General features: G+C 31.2%; 1 protein-coding gene across 1 annotated transcript in view; it reads left to right on the plus strand.

Annotated features, from left to right (window-relative positions):
- Positions 1 to 1895: 1895 nt before the first annotated feature.
- The window catches only part of mamo (maternal gene required for meiosis), a 665568-nt gene continuing 648932 nt past the window's right edge, over positions 1896 to 18531 (plus strand). The window contains exon 1 of the mRNA XM_075300218.1: positions 1896 to 2464. The gene's annotated coding sequence lies outside the window, so the exon portion shown is untranslated. The remainder of the gene's footprint in view (positions 2465 to 18531) is intronic.

The following is an 18531-nucleotide window of genomic DNA, read 5'->3' on the forward strand; positions in this document are numbered from 1 at the left end:
TTGTTAACGTCTTTCTTGATGGTAAATTATAGCCTGGGCAATGGGACACAGCTGTTACCAACTTTTAAAAAGATGGTTCATCAACTATTCTCAATGCATGGTGTCCTTTCGGCACCATTTCCAAAACAAGGTTGTCAATTTGTTCAGCTTTCCGAATTGGTGGTGGTCTATGGATGAAATGTGTCATAGTTGGCTGCTGACTTCTTTGTGGAACACTGGGAATAGACCTTTGTATTTGGTTTTGAGAGCTTGATGAAGGCAAATCATGTGATGTTGGTTCCCGTTCAGTGACCAATGTCACAAGTGGATGCTTTGACTTCATGTGTCTTGATAAATTTCCATTTGATTCTCCTGCAATGCTGAGAGACATTTTGCAATAATTGCATTTTGCTCTCAATTGACCATCTTCCTTGAAATGAACCCATATGTTACTGTATTTTCTATTAGTAGACATTATTTTATTTAACTCTTCACTTTGGGAATACTTTGGGTAAAAATTGAAAATGAAATAATAAAACGTCTGATAAATATTGCCACATCAACAAAAATTCTCCCAAAAGTTCTTCTTACCTAAATAAAACATTACTTCACAATAACATAAAATAATTGGAAGTTTTTATTTAGGTATACCCGAAATACAATAATTTGTCTATATAATCTGTATGGCAACCATGCTGACAGCTGATTCGTTCATCAAGTGAGCTGTGAACGAAATGTGAAATATACAATGCCATAAGTACAGAGCTGAATGAGCTTGTGAACGAAAAACCGACTAAAGACCGACTGATACGAACTAGCTCAGTTCGTTCATTTTACTAACCCGTTCAATTGTACTAGTTCGTTCATGAACTACGCAACTCTAGTGTTCATAAAAATGAGTACCAATAGGTTTGCGACTCTCTCAAATAGATGTACTCATGTAGCAAGTACACGTGTACTCTGCATTTACAAATGGAATTGTGCAGACCTCTAGTTCAAACACGATTTGGATCAGAAATCGGATCAGATTTAGATATACCTGCCATATATATTTACAACCGATATGGTAATAAATGACGTATTTATCAACCGATCTGCTTCTAATTTCGTATAATCGAATATTTTGTGAGTCTCGTAAATTTTGCAGAATAGCAGTCAAATCGGTTCAGATTCAGATATAGCTCTCATATATAGCTTTCGCCCGATATACACTCCTATGACCCTTATGCCAAAGGTTTACTCCGAGTTACGTGCAATTTTGCACAGAGAGTAAAACTAACATTATAAATATGCATACTGAATTTTTTTGAAATCGGTTAAGATTTAGATATAGTATCCATATATATCTATCGTCCGATTTATAGTCATATGACCACCGTAGGTCAAAATTTCACTCCGATTTACTTAAAATTGTGCACAAGGAATGGAATTAACATTTTTACTATGCATGTCAAATTTAGTTGAAATCGGTTCAGATTTAGATATAGGTGCCATATATATCTTTCGTCCGATACGCACTTATATGGCCCCAAAAGTCAAAATTTTATTGCGATTTACTTGAAGCTTTACACAGAGAGTAGAACTAACATTTTGCTAGGTATGCCAAATTTGGTCAATTTTTGCTATTGAAATAAAATTTTGACAAAATTTTCTATAGAAATACAATTTTTACAACATTTTCTATAGAAATAAAATGTTGACCACATTTTCTATAAAAATAAAATTTTGACAACATTTTTGCTATAAAAATAAAATTTTGACAACATTTTTGCTATAAAAATAAAATTTTGACAAAATTTCCTATAGAAATACAATTTTGAAAAAATAACTTACCCTTAAACTGAATATCGTTTAGATACTCTTAATACAAATTTAATAAAATTTTTTTGTAAATTTTTCTTCTCTTTGCAGAAATTATCACTAAAATAAATTCAAAATTTTCGCAATGCTCTCTAAGGCATACGGCTACTACAACTTGGAAAATATTCTGGTCTCTTTTGGAAAATTTTAAAACACATACACACACGTAACTTTTGGACCAATACTAGAAAAAAATCTAACAAAAATATAACGGTATATTTTTTGGATAAAGTGCTAAATCTACGTGTGGGATAAAACAAAGCAAAAACACAAAAAAAAAACGATCATCAAAAATTACTGAAATTTGTTTTTGAAAATGATATTTGCATGTATTTTGGAAAACTAAACAAAAATTAAAACTTAATTTGAAAAAAAAAATAAATAAAACAAACGAAAAAATTGCATGTGACAAACACACAAAATTAGACAAACAAAATTGAATTAAACAAACGAATCATTTTCGATCAACGATAAAAAAGTAGCATAAACACCATTCGAACAAACAAGTCGAACGTTATTCGGAACGTAACGGAGAAGCGAGCAGCGGCAAACACGGCCAACATAAATAATTATCTTATGGATTGCTGGACGGGTAACGCCCGACTGGCGAGTGTTTTAGTTTAAGGTAAGTCTCAGATATTTGTAAATAGTTCTAAGTTATTGAAAGGTGAAAAACATTTAAGTGCAACGCTAGTATTGAATCAAAAAAATACAAAAAAGATATACCTTCGGATCATTGAGGCCCATAGAAAAATGGATTTTTTAATTCATTCATGAAACTAAATGATCCAGTTAATTTTTCAATTTAATTTTTGTAAGGTCAGAAAGTGACCCTTTCCACCTTCACATATATTCCATATACACCTTATAATCCTATAACTGCAGTAGCTTTAACTCACTCTCTTGCTCTCAGGCAATTCTCTCCCAATGACTTTCAAACTTACCTCTCCATAACAAAAGCCAAACTCAACAACCACAACAAGAACATTAGGTAACTATTAAACTAAACTAAATTAAATTACAAATTTCAAATTAAAATATAGAAAAATATCCATTAAAAGTTAAAAATTATAAGTTTAAAATAACAATTTTAAAAATGTAAAAAAAAATAAAAACTACAAATATAAATTTAAAATTGAAATTGAAAAATTATTAAAAATTATTAGAAATTAAAATCGAAATTTTTGAAATTCACACTTTTTGTGAGTGTCGATTTTAAAGTTTCGTATAGTAAAATTTTAATAAAATTAAAATTTGTACCCTTTTCTTACCTTTGGGAAACCTTACGTCGATGACCTTTTGGAGAGTTGATGGTCTCTCCCATGGAAAGGAGATTTGAAAATTGCCATTTGTGTTCTTTAAAATAGTTTGTTTTGGTTGTTGTTAAAAACAAAAAACACATTAACAAGAGGTTTAAATATAATATATAATAACAACAACAATAAACAATTTGTAAGCATACAAAATCTGAATAAAACGGAAGTTAATGCGACAATACGCAATTATTGTGGTGGCATTTAGCTGTGTTGTTGTTGCTGCTGCAGTTGCTATAATACAACAACTCTTGTTAATGGTGTGTTTGTGTGTGCTTTTTTACTCTGCTCTCCTCCTAATAACATTGCCATCATTTACCCGCAATGGAGTTTTGTTTGACAGCATTGTTTGTTGCAGGCGATGATTGTTCATTGTTTTTGGTGTAGTTGTTGTCATCGCCGCCAATGTTACTGCAGCAGCCGGTTGTTTAAATGTCAGCAGTAAATATGGCGCCTTTTTGTGTTCTCTCACACACAATTTGTTGTAGTTTCGCTGTTTTTTTTTGTTATTAATTTTTAAACACATTTGTTTTATGAAAGAAACCACACACACGCGCACACTTTCATACACATAGAGGCACACATGAGTTGTGGGATAATAAACTAAAATTACAAATACAAGAAACGCTCACAAATTGCATGAAATATTTCAAGGTCACTGTCAACAACAATGCCTGAGAATGCGAAGACAACTCTTTTTTTTTGTATTGAAACGCGCAAATTCATTGTAGTTATTGGTGCAGTAAAAAAAAACAAACCCAACAACAAAACAGAAATCACATCAGTGACCGAAAATTGAGACGATAGATGGCGGTGTGTGAGTATGGTGATTTTACAGTAGCTGATGACGTCGACCATTCAGTAATTAGTCAGAAGCGTAACGTATATGGTTAAAATTCACAATAGGGAAGATAAAAAGCAGGAAATAATTATACTGTATGGCCATGAATTCGTCTGGTCTGAATTTAGCAGTGGTTCAAATAAGGAAAAACGAACATTGGATTGTCATCTAGCGAATTGGACAATAACACACACTCAAAAAAAGTGAACTCTCTATTTCACTAAAGCCACTTTAACTTTATTTTAGTTCATGGAATTATTATGTTTGGAGAAAGTTTCCTTTATCCTAATAATTTGTTGTGTACGTTAGTTAGATGAACTAAAACCAAGGGAGAAAATATACTCAAATGAAGCATAACGATTAACTAAATTCGTGTCTTCCACAAAATGGTTCAGAATTTCTTTAAATTTGTAAATTTTACCAAAAATGCGTCCATCATGAACTTCGTATGTCACTAAAGACATTTTTGCAATTTTGAACTCCAAGTTTTTGCTTTAGACTGCAACATTTTCTTTAACAAGTGAAAAAACTTAGTTATGTCTAATAAATACAAAATATTTACTTATTTTTATGACATCGGTGTGATGCCAACGTTTGTAATACTGTTTAGTTAAAATTTTCTACAAATATTCAAAATTTTCTAAAATTAACAGAAAGTTTACTTCCTGGTGGGTTCACTTTTTTTTTCAGTGCAGAGAAAGGTGTAAACAGTTTTAGTATTTTTTTCAATGCGAAAATTGAACTAAAACTTTATTCCCCGTTTTGAGGTTTCCTCAAGGAAAATGTGCATTTAGGAAAATTTACTTTCTCATAAAATAAAAAAAAAATAACTAAAAAGCCAAATTACAACCCTATTACCGTGCAGTACTTACTAATTTTGGAAATGGTACAAAAATTTTCTTCGGCTTCAGTTTACAATAAAAAATCTAAATTCAATTAAGTTAACAAAATAAAAAATATATAAATAAATAATAATACATTAAAAAATTGATGGCCTTAATTAATTACTTTACATATTATTAAAATTTTACTACGATCATGAAAATTAAGGAATTAGTTTCATTAAGTTATTGAAAAGAAAATGCCAATCTCCACAAGCCTAACTATACACATGTTTCATTGCTGACTAAGGCACATGTTTCATCGCTGGCTAAGAATTTCCATGGTTTTCTATAGAAATAAAATTTTGCAAGATTTTTCTATAAAAATAAAATTTTGACAAAATTTTCTATAGAAATAAAATTTTGACATAATTTTCTATAGAAATAAAATTTTGACAAAATTTTCTATAGAAAAAAAAATTTGACAAAATTTTCTATAGAAATAAAATTTTGACAGAATTTTCTACAGAAATAAAATTTAAGGAATTTCCTATAGCAATAAAGTTTTGACATAATTTTCTATATAAAATTTTGACAAATTTTTCTATAAAAATAATATTTTAACAAAATTTTCTATGGCAATAAAATTTTGACATAATTTTCTATAGAAATAAAATTTTTACAAGATTTTCTATAGAAATCAAATTTTGACAAAATGTTCTATAGAATTAAAATTTTACCAAATTTTTCTATAGAAATAAAATTTAAAAAAAAATTTCTATAGAAATAAAATTTTGACAAAATTTTCTATAAAAAAAATGTTGACATAATTTCCTATAGAAATAAATATTTGACAAAATTTTCTATAGAAATAAAATTTTGACAAAATTTTCTATAGAAATAAAATTTTAACAAAATTTTCTATAGAAATAAAATTTTGACAAAATTTACTGTAGAAATAAAATTTTGACAAAATTTTCTATAGAAATAAAACTTAGACAATATTTTCTATATAATTAAAATTATGACATAATTTTCTATAGAAATAAAATTTTAACAAAATTTTCGATATAAATAAAATTTTGACAAAATGTTCTATAGAATTAAAATTTTGCCAAATTTTTCTATAGAAATAAAATTTTGACATAATTTTCTATAGATATAAAATTTTTTATAAAAATAAAATTTTGACATAATTTTCTATAGAAATAAAATTTTGACACAATTTTGTACAGAAATAAAATTTAAGGAATTTCCTATCGAAATAAAATTTTAACAAAATTTTCGATATAAATAAAATTTTGACAAAATTTTCTATAGAATTAAACTTTTGACAAAATGTTCTATAGAATCAAAATTTTGCCAAATTTTTCTATAGAAATAAAATTTTGACATAATTTTCTATAGAAATAAAATTTTGACAAAATTTTCTATAGAAATAAAATTTTGACATAATTTTCTATAGATATAAAATTTTGACAAAATGTTTTATAGAATTAAATATTTGACAAAATTTTCTATAGAAATAAAATTTTGACATAATTTTCTATAGAATTAAAATTTTGAGAAATTTTTCTATAGAATTAAAATTTTGAGAAATTTTTCTATAGAAATAAAATTTTGACAAAATTTTCTATAGAAATAAAATTTTGACAAAATTTTCTATAGAAATAAAATTTTGACATAATTTTCTATAGAAATAAAATTTTGACAAAATTTTCTATAGAATTAAAATTTTGAGAAATTTTTCTATAGAAATAAAATTTTGACAAAATTTTCTATAGAAATAAAATTTTGACACAATTTTGTACAGAAATAAAATTTAAGGAATTTCCTATAGAAATAAAGTTTTAACATAATTTTCTATAGAAATAAAATTTTGACAAATTTTTCTATGGCAATAAAATTTTGACATAATTTTCTATAGAAATAAAATTTTTACAAGATTTTCTATAGAAATCAAATTTTGACAAAATGTTCTATAGAATTAAAATTTTACCAAATTTTTCTATAGAAATAAAATTTAAAAAAAAATCTATAGAAATAAAATTTTGACAAAATTTTCTATAAAAAAAATGTTGACATAATTTTCTATAGAAATAAATATTTGACAAAATTTTCTATAGAAACAAAATTTTGACAAACTTTCCTGTAGAAATAAAATTTTGACAAAATTTTCTATAGAAATAAAACTTTGACAATATTTTCTATAGAATTAAAATTATGACATAATTTTCTATAGAAATAAAATTTTAACAAAATTTTCGATATAAATAAAATGTTGACAAAATTTTCTATAGAATTAAACTTTTGACAAAATGTTCTATAGAATTAAAATTTTGCCAAATTTTTCTATAGAAATAAAATGTTGACATAATTTTCTATAGAAATAAAATTTTGACAAAATTTTCTATAGAAATAAAATTTTGACATAATTTTCTATAGATATAAAAGTTTGACAAAATGTTTTATAGAATTAAATATTTGACAAAATTTTCTATAGAAATAAAATTTTGACAAAATTTTCTATAGAAAAAAAATTTTGACATAATTTTCTATAGAAATAAAATTTTGACATAATTTTCTATAGAAATAAAATTTTGACAAAATTTTCTATAGAATTAAAATTTTGAGAAATTTTTCTATAGAAATAAAATTTTGACAAAATTTTCTATAGAAATAAAATTTTGACACAATTTTGTACAGAAATAAAATTTAAGGAATTTCCTATAGAAATCAAGTTTTGACATAATTTTCTATAGAAATAAAATTTTGACAAAATTTTCTATGGCAATAAAATTTTGACATAATTTTCTATAGAAATCAAATTTTTACAAGATTTTCTATAGAAATCAAATTTTGACAAAATGTTCTATAGAATTTTCTATGGCAATAAAATTTTGACATAATTTTCTATAGAAATAAAATTTTGACAAAATTTTCTATAGAATTAAACTTTTGACAAAATGTTCTATAGAATTAAAATTTTGCCAAATTTTTCTATAGAAATAAAATTTTGACATAATTTTCTATAGAAATAAAATTTTGACAAAATTTTCTATAGAAATAAAATTTTGACATAATTTTCTATAGATATAAAATTTTGACAAAATGTTTTATAGAATTAAATATTTGACAAAATTTTCTATAGAAATAAAATTTTGACAAAATTTTCTATAGAAATAAAATGTTGACATAATTTTCTATAGAAATACAATTTGGCAAAATTTTTTTTAAAATTTTGAGAAATTTTTCTATAGAAATAAAATTTTGACAAAATTTTCTATAGAAATAAAATTTTGACAAAATTTTCTATAGAAGTAATATTGACAAAATTTTCTATGGCAATAAAATTTTGACAAAATTTCCTGTAGAAATAAAATTATGACATAATTTTCTATAGAAATAAAATTTTGACAAAATTTTCTATAGAAATAAACATTTGACAAAATTTTCTATAGAAATAAAATTTTGACATAATTTTCTATAGAAATACAATTTTTACAAAATTGTCTATAGAAATAAAATTTTGACAAAATCTTCTATGGAAATGAAATTTTGACATAATTTTCTATGGCAATAAAATTTTGACAAAATTTCCTGTAGAAATAAAATTTTGACAAAATTTTCATTAGAAATAAAATTTTGACAACATTTTCTACAGATTTTGCAATATATGAAAATTTTCGAATAAAAATGTAAGATTAAGCTAAAGCTAAATCATATGTTGCAATGAATAGTGAATTTTTTTCGCTTCTTCAATTTTGCTTTCCCATTTTAACCACACCACAACTTTCACCAAGTTGTTCTCAAATTCATCCAACAAATCGCTATCGATTTATTATGATTTTTTTATGTTTTTTTTTATTTCCTTTCTTAGCGCCTAAGATAAATTGCTTTTGTTTCGAGTTCATTGCGTGTGTGTGCGTGAGCAAACTTACGTCACTTGTGCGCGCATAGCTGCGATAATTCAAAATTATGCGATTTCCGATATCAAAAGAATTCTTTCGGAATCACTCTTAACCATGCACCCCCTCCCCACCACTCACATATATATGCACATCGGACCACCCACATAAATATGTTAAAGTGTCTAGAAGATGCAAAGAGTTGAAATTTGCTAGGCTAAATTTTTTAAGGCCTTTTTAAAGGCCTTAAATAACCGAAAACAAACGAGTTAATTAAAATAGAAATATTTGAATGAAACGAAGATTCTAACTAACCAGAGACCTGCAGAAGATTTTAACTAACGAGAGATTTTATGCCGCATGGTACTGAGGACATACTTCTGAAAAGAGCGGATCCTAAGGGCCTTTGTAGGAAGGCCAAAAGAGTCGTTGAGACAACTAAACGTTGAAATTTAAATGATAACCCCGAAGAAGACTCAGACATGGAACAAAATGAACCATCAGAGGTTGGGAATGACAGACTGGAAGATATCATAACTGAAAACAATTCTACACAAATGGGTCAAATATCCGACTGTCCTACTTGTCCTCACCTAACCGGGTAGTCTATGAAATTAAACTGTGACCCCGCAGAGGAAACCCATCACAGGTATCTCATATAGTTAGTCGTGGGTTTCAGTAAGGCTACTTCTTAATCCTCAAAGCCCTCTGATGTTCCCTTAAAAATAAGAAATAAGAAACCAACTTAAAATATATTTTTGTTCTTTATTTTATTATAAATTGTTGAATCTTTTATAAAGCCAACTAAAGGCCTCTTTTCTTCACATTTAATTTATTTTCTTTCTACCCCTAGAGCAACACTCAACAACAAATTTCTTTACCAAAACGAAATTATACATATGCTCATGTTGATGTATTATAGGAGGGATATACTTGACATTTTAAGCGAAAATGTTAAGAAGTCATTTATCTTTTTGAATTAGAAAAAATGTTAGGTTGTGACAACTGTTTTCATTTTTCGTACATTGTTGTACCTTCCAATGTTGGATATTAATACCTTAAGTCCATACTATGTCATAGACAAAAACGATTTTGAAAAGAATTTCTTAAATCTCTAGTTGTTTTAGGAACTATAAAAATAAATAATGGTATTTGGTTAAACAAATATTTAAGATAATTGATGATATATGGATTAATAATATTCAACTACAGTGAAACCTCTCAGAAGTTGATACCCACAGTCGCCTAAATTTTGGGAAGTGTACACACATGAAAGATTAATTGTAATGTAACAATATAGCAAACGTCTCACGAAAGTTGTCCACTTTTGAGAGGTGTCCGCTTTACAGAGTGTCCAAGTTTCAGAGGTTTCACTGTACTAAGAGTTAGAAAGCAAAAACTTCCTCGTAAATTATATTTGATTTTTTTATAATATTTATCCAGCAAAAACTGAGTAAGTTGTTGAGGGATGAAAAAAGTCGTAAATCAACTTTTCAAATTTTTGTAAAAAAATTATTATTATTTGACGTGCAAAATTATTTCAATTAACTGCAGGTCAAAATTTTTAAGAAATCGTAAAGTTAATAAGTTATTCTATTTTAAGTTTGCAAGTCGAAAAGCCGACTTTTTCCAAGTTTTAAAAAAGCCTAAAACTTGGGAAGTCAACTTTTTGATTCTGATTACAATCCCTAGTAACAAATCTAAACTTACAATCCCTAGTAATAAACTAAACTATAGCGTTTTTCTTTATTGTATTACATATCAACCACCCGAATTATGTGCAACAAATGTGTAGCCTTGTCAAAGCTTCAGTTTACAGGGTCGTCATCATGGCCGTACATTTTTGTGACACCTTTTTATACCCTCCACCATAGGATGGGGGGTATATTAACTTTGTCATTCCGTTTGTAACACATCGAAATATTGCTCTAAGACCCCATAAAGTATATATATTCTGGGTCATGGTGAAATTCTTAGTCGATCTAAGCATGTCCCTCCGTCTGTTGAAATCACGCTAACTTCCGAACGAAACAAGCTATCGACTTGAAACTTGATGTAGGTCGGATTGTATTGCAAATGGGCCATATCGGACCACTTTTACGAAACTCGGTACATGGTGTTAGTATATGGTATCTAACAACCATGCAAAAATTGGTCCATATCGGTCCATAATTATATGTAGCCCCCATATAAACCTATCACCCGATTTGGCTTGCGGAGCCTCTAAGAGAAGCAAATTTCATCCGATCCGGCTGAAATTTGGTACGTGGTGTTAGTATATGGTCTCTAACAACCATGCAGGAATTGGTCCATATCGGTCCATAATTATATGTAGCCCCCATATAAACCGATCCCCAGATTTGGCTTACGGAGCCTCTAAGAGGATCAACTTTCGTCCGATCCGGTTGATATTTGGTACATGGTGTTAGTATATGGTATCTAACAACCATGCAAAAATTGGTCCATATCGGTCCATAATAATATGTAGCCCCCATATAAACCTATCCCCCGATTTGGCTTGCGGAGCCTCTAAGAGAAGCAAATTTCATCCGATCCGGCTGAAATTTGGTACGTGGTGTTAGTATATGGTCTCTAACAACCATGCAGGAATTGGTCCATATCGGTCCATAATTATATGTAGCCTCCATATAAACCGATCCCCCGATTTGGCTTGCGGAGCCTCTAAAAAACGAAAATTTCATCCGATCCGGCTGAAATTTGGAACATGATGTTAGTACATGGTCTCTAATAACTACACAGAAATTGATCCACATCGGTCCATAAGTATATATAGCCCCCATATAAACCGATCCCCAGATTTGGCTTGCGGAGCCTCTAAGAGGATCAACTTTCATCCGATCCGGTTGAAATTTGGTACGTGGTGAAATTTGGTACATTGCGTTAGTATATGGCCGCTAACAACCATGTCAAATTTGGTCCATATCGGTCTATAGTTATATATAGCCGATCCCAAAAAATAATCTACCAAAATTTTATTTCTATAGAGAATTTTGTCAACATTTTATTACTATAGAAAATTTTGTCAAAATTTTATTAATTTACAAAATTTTGTCAAAATTTTATTACTATAGAAAATGTTGTCAAAAATTTATTACTATACAAAATTTTGTTAGGATTTTATTTCTATAGAAAATTTTGTCAAAATTTTATATCTATAGCAAATTTTGTCAAAATTTTATTGCTATAGAAAGTTTTGTCAAAATTTTATTTCTATAGAAAATTTTGTCAAAATTTTATTTCTATAGAAAATATTGTCAAACTACTCGTATTTAAAATTTTCGATCCACAATTATTCAATATTACGTTTCTATAATATTTTCGCAAAAATCTGGCTCAAAAGATTTGAATGATATGCAAATTTGATTGTAAGATTGGTTGTACAACTAATCTCATAATCATTCATATAACTTCAATTTTATAATGGATAAATGTCCGCCGCTGAATGTACAGATTTTTATCAGCTTAGCCGTCAACCCCCCGCCGCCGGAAGCAAAATTTTAGTATCAGCCGTCGCCGCCAATAAATATGCGGCACCTTCATTCTCTGATCAGGATCCGAATTACCGTTTCGGAAACTTTTTTTGGCAGAGGTACTAAATATCTCAGTTAATTTAACCCTTACGACCCTAAAGTTGCCTGTGGGCAACTTTTTGTGTTTTGAGACTCACTGTCAGCGTTGTTTTTGTGTTTGTTCATAAAACTGTAACGGTATCGAAAGCTATTGTCAATTACAAAAAATTCTTTCATTAATACGCACGTACCTCAAGAAAAAAATATTTGCGAATTTAATAAGAGGTTTTTATACATATGACTTTTTTCAAAAATTACAACTAAAATGTTGAAAGTTTTTATTAAATCTATTGTAGTACATGTCACATAAAATATTTCTGGAAGTCAAATCTTAGAATTATAAAAAAACAACAGATGAGAAATTTTTAAAATTGAAAAGTTGCCTGTGGGCAACTTTGGGCAATTGTGGTAGTAAAATTACATATTTTTGAACATAAGACCTGGAGAAAAAAGGTTTGAAAAACAATGATTTTGAAAAAATTTTGAACTTCAATAAGGATGAGCGTGAGTAAAAATCAAATTGTGTTCGTAATTTTGAGTGAGTAAACTTTCTCCGAAATCACGCTCCCGATAAAAATTTACTTTCACGATCCAACTCACGCTCAAGATAAAATTCATGTTAACGATAAAATGCATGTTCACGATAGAATTCACTCACACTCACGGTAAAACAGACACAAAAAGTCACACTCACGAACTAATTCACGTTCACGATTAAATTCAAGCTCACCGATTTTAATCACCTTTACTTATTTAATCACGCTTAAGATTTCAATAGCGTGAGTCACGAGAAATTTCGTTAATTACCAGAATTTTATTGAGCCACGAAAATTGTCGTGTTCCGAAAATATTCGTGACTCACGAGATTTGTCGTGAATTACGAAATTTGTCGTGAATCGTGCGAAAGCGTGATACATAAACATCGTTCATATGTGAGCGTGCGCGAGTATGAATTCATTTCGTGGTCGTGAATTCCTACCCACATAGCGTGCGCGAGTATAAATATTTCTTCGTGAATTGTTTGAGCGTGATTGAAATTCCACTCACGCGCGTAAACGAATGGGCGTGGCGACCCGAAATTTTGGCTAGACGCTTCTTAAATGACTTCAACATGATTAAAAGTAAAAAAAAAAAATTTAGCGATACCTATAAAAATTCGGGGTCGAAAGGGTTAAAGTCCTTAATATTGTGTAAATTGCGTGCCCTAAAACTTTAATTGCTTTATCCTTCATATTCCCAGCATAAAGATGGAAGTCCTTCCAAAGGCACAACTTTAAAAGCACTTACAAAAATGTCCTCCCAATGATTTTCTTTATTTTAACTACACAGGAAGTTCCTTTAATTAAATTTTTTTCTAATTCTAATAAACTAAAATAGGACAAATTATTTAAATTTTGTCGAAAAAAATTCTAAATCCATTCTAGAAAAATTGCAAATTTTTGAAAATATTTGAGGCCAAACGTTTTAGACAAGCCTTAAAATGCATTAAAAATATTAAAATATTACAAAAATTATAATTCACATCCAAAACATTGAATTAGGACCACACCTTACGAAGTGATGCAAATTCAGTCATATGATAAGCCCATGTTAAATTCAATGCTTCCACGTAAAATTTTGCACCACTTCCGGTTCCAAAAAGAACATTTTCACAATTTTTTTGGCGACGCTTTTTTTTTTTGCTGGGATTAGGTGAATATTTTTGTTAGTGTATTTGTATGAATGATTTGCATGTTTTTAAATCTTCGTATCAACAAGGGAAACTTAGGGATATTGGCAGAAACTGATGGTCTTACACCATTCAATTATACTTCGAAATTCACAATATTAGCAAAATCACTGCACTTGGATCTGAAGTTGATTGTTTTTTCAAAAGGTTTCCTTTTTTGCTATTTTGAGAGACTGATATTTTTATTCCCATTGAAATCACAAAACGTTGATGACTTCATCTTTTCTTGGAGGTAATGATCAAATTCCTTTTCTATATCAACAAACGGAATAAATTCTTGCATACTTGAAACGCAGTTTGATTTTCTAAATTCCAAACAAAGCAATGCAACTGCAACTGCAAAACGACAACGATAACAGCAACAATAAAAACAACTGATGCAACAAACAAAGTAAGCGACGAGATATCCTATTACATACAACAACAACAACAATAGGCCCACAATAATAAAACCAAAGAAAATATCAACCATAATAATTTCTTGAATGACTTCACTTTGCATTCTCATAATTGTGTAAAAGTCAACTGTTGGCTGTAATTGGTAAACAATAACAAAAACAACAACAACAATGATGATGATGATGATGATGACAGCAACAAGAACAACAATAAAAAGCCAATAGGCTATCATCGTTGACGCCAACATTTGTTATTTAACTGTGATATGCGTAAAGAATGTCCGTCCATCTCTCTCTCTCTCTCTCTCTCTCTCTCTCTCTGCACTTCCGCCTTTCTGCCCACCCTATTTCTACCCATTTGCCTATTTTTCCGCATTTATTATGAGTGACTACTCGTGTTTTGCAACATTGCAATGCAATAATGGGGGAGGGGGGTTCTCTTCGCTGCTACCTTTATACGTAAGCGGGTGAAGCATTATGCATTAACATGTTGTTGTTATTGTTTCTATCACCAACGTCATTATTATCTGCGTAGTTTACACGTTTTTCTGCGTGTCTCACATTGCAATAGACTTGGGCATAGATAGATTGAAAAAAAAACGACCAACAACAATAATGTTCTCGAATAACTTGAATCGGTAATGGGTAAACGTTAAGTGGAACAACAATAGGGCCTGGAGAATTGTAATGTAAAAAACGGGTCGAGGGAATCAGCAAATATTAACACATAAAATTCATTCACTCATTTCTCATTTACTTTACCAACTCACTTTGTTACACTCATGGTGGGCATATGTGTGTGTGTGAGAGTGTGTGTCTGATGGCGCGTATAAAATCACGCATAGTTACAATCATTCACTGTGACTACTTCAGAGCAATCGTCATACAGTTCAGTTGACAAATGTTCTACGAAGAGTCTGTCAGTCGTCGGCCAATTCAGTTACGATGAGATACAGTGGACGATATTTCGATTGATGGTTGGTGTGGAAAATACCATGGCTCCCAAAGAGAATGTGGCGAAGAGATGTTGCATCATTTACTCAGGGGAGAGTTGCTATAAACAGAGTTAAGCTTGCCATAGAGGAACATACCATAGACCTTAAATGCTACACAGATGATTAACGAGAATTACATGTAGAGAAGGAATATAATCGATCACATAGAAAAAAGTAAAATTTACTACCTCATGTGAAAATTGAACTATATTGCTCTCGACCTTTTGAGATTTCCACAATGCATTGTCAAAATAAGGAAACGGTAATAACCTGGTATACTTTTTTAACTACACCCACTCATTGAAGGAAAAAATCAATGGAGCCAAAACATGGCCTTTTAAATAAATTAAGAGGTCCCTTGTCATTGAGTTTGGCGTAGAAGCCGGCAGCACTCAGTGATAAGATAGAAATGTACCACTGTGGTAACACAATGGAGTGAATAGTCAAAGGGAGCCTGAAATATTGGGCTGCCACTATACCTAACCTAACCTATGACCACTTAACCATCCTGACCAGAGGAACGACCATAAAGAAGCTTTAGAGATATCGGAAGAGTTTTATTGTCATACTACCATGGAGGTATTTCGAAGAGAGATATCGAGCCACCGTGATGCAATCGTTAGCATGCCCGCCTTGTATACAAACGGCTATGGATTATCCCCTCTCAGTAGTGCTGTTGACATTTTTCTTTCAAAGCTTCTCTAAGTGGTTTCACCGTAATGTGAAACGCTGTTCGAGCTATAAAATGGAGGTCCCTTGTTATTGAGTTACAAATGGAATCGCACAACACTCAGTTGTTAGAGAAAAGTTCACCACTGTGGTTACATAATGGGCTGAATAGTCTAAATGAGGCTTAAATATCGGGCTGCCACTATACCTAACCTAACCTAACAGGTCGGCTGATAAGTCCCCGGTCTGACACATATATGGCGTCGCTAGTATTAAATGCATACTATTTTTATATAGTACCAACCTTTAAATGATTCGTGTCAAAATTTGACGACTGTAAGTCAATTAGTTTGTGAGATAGAGCGTCTTTTGTGAAGCAACTTTTGTTATTGTGAAAAAAATGGAAAAAAAAGGAATTTCGTGTTTTGATAAAATACTGTCTTCTGAAGGGAAAAAATACGGTGGAAGCAAAAACTTGGCTTGATAATGAGTTTCCCGACTCTGCCCCAGGGAAATCAACAATAATTGAGTGGTATGCAAAATTCAAGCGTGGTGAAATGAGCACGGAGGACGGTGAACGCAGTGGACGTCCGAAAGAAAACATCAAAAATCCACAAAATGATTTTGAATGACCGTAAAATAAAGTTGATCGAGATAGCAGAGGCCTTAAAGATATCAAAGGAACGTGTTGGTCATATCATTCATCAATATTTGGATATGCGGAAGCTCTGTGCAAAATGGGTGCCGCGCGAGCTCACATTTGTCCAAAAACAACAACGTGTTGATGATTCTGAGCGGTGTTTGCAGCTGTTACCTCGTAATACACCCGAGTTTTTCCGTCGATATGTGACAATGGATGAAACATGGTTCCATCACTACACTCCTGAGTCCAATCGACAGTCGGCAGAGTGGACAGCGACCAGTGAACCGTCTCCGAAGCGTGGAAAAACTCAAAAGTCCGCTGGCAAAGTAATGGCCTCTGTTTTTGGGATGCGCATGGAATAATTTTTATCGATTATCTTGAGTAGGGAAAAACCATCAACAGTGACTATTATATGGCGTTATTGGAGTGTTTGAAGGTCGAAATCTCGGCAAAACGGCCCCATATGAAGAAGAAAAAAGTGTTGTTCCACCAAGACAACGCACCGTGCCACAAGTCATTGAGAACGATGACAAAAATTCATGAATTGGGCTTCGAATTGCTTCCCCACCCACCGTATTCTCCAGATCTGGCCCCGGTGACTTTTTATTGTTCTCAGACCTCAAAAGGATGCTCACAGGGAAAAAAATTGGCTGCAATGAAGAGGTGATTGCCGAAACTGAGGCCTATTTTGAGGCAAAACCGAAGGAGTACTACCAAAATGGTATCAAAAAATTGGAAGGTCATTATAATCGTTGTATCGCTCTTGAAGGGAACAATGTTGAATAATAAAAACGAATTTTGACAAAAAAATGTGTTTTTCTCTGTTAGACCGGGGACTTATCAGCCAACCTGTTATGACCAACATGGCAACAGGAACGACCATAAAGAAGCCGTCGACAGATATCGGAAAAGTTTTTTTTCTGTTTTATAGTCATACTACCATGAATATCTTTCAAAAGGAGATATGATAGATTGAGGGAGCCACCGTGGTGCAATGGTTAGCATTCCCGCCTTGCATAGTCGTGGGTTCAATCCTTGCTTCCACCACAAAGTTTTGCAGCAGTGGATTATCCCCTCTTAGAAAAGTTGGTGACATTTATTTCAAAACTTCTCCACATGATTTCACCGTAATGCGAAATGCCGTTCGGACTTGCCAATAAAAAGGAGGTCCCTTGCCATTGAGCGAAAACATGGAATCGGGCATCTTTCAGTCCATTGTGAATCTATTGTGAATTCCCAATGGACTGAAATTATAAGTGAGCTTAAAATATATTCCTTCTCTGTGTGTATCCGACATGCATATCGACTTCCTTTCGACGCCCTCCGTCTATCATCATGGGCAGGTTTGACCTCGTGGTTCAGACAACCTTCCATTTGGAAATAGCCATGAAATTACCACACCTCCCGTTCACGACGATGGTTGGTATAGGGACATAACTGAAGAGTACGATAAAAAGACGAGTCAAGGCGCAAGACAAGTAGACTACTGGATGGAGTGTGAGCTTAAATGAGACAGTGGAATCAGGATTTCAATTCAATTATTACTGAGGAGAGAACTTTCATGATCTTTGTTTTGCTGAATGGGAGCTTCCTAAATACTGGACACGTTTTTGCTGATAAGAGCACAATTCTTCAGGGACGTCTTCACTAGGGTGTGCAAACTATGGATTCCAGGGGGTCTATCTGTCCGAATTTCCCTGTGAAGGCATTAAAGTTGGCAGATAAGAAGAGACGCTAAGAGAAAACCTGGGCGAAAATAATCTTAGATCCATGTGGCGGATACCA

The sequence above is a fragment of the Haematobia irritans genome, chromosome 3 (genome assembly GCF_050003625.1).
Source record: "Haematobia irritans isolate KBUSLIRL chromosome 3, ASM5000362v1, whole genome shotgun sequence".
Taxonomy (NCBI): Eukaryota; Metazoa; Arthropoda; class Insecta; order Diptera; family Muscidae; genus Haematobia; species Haematobia irritans.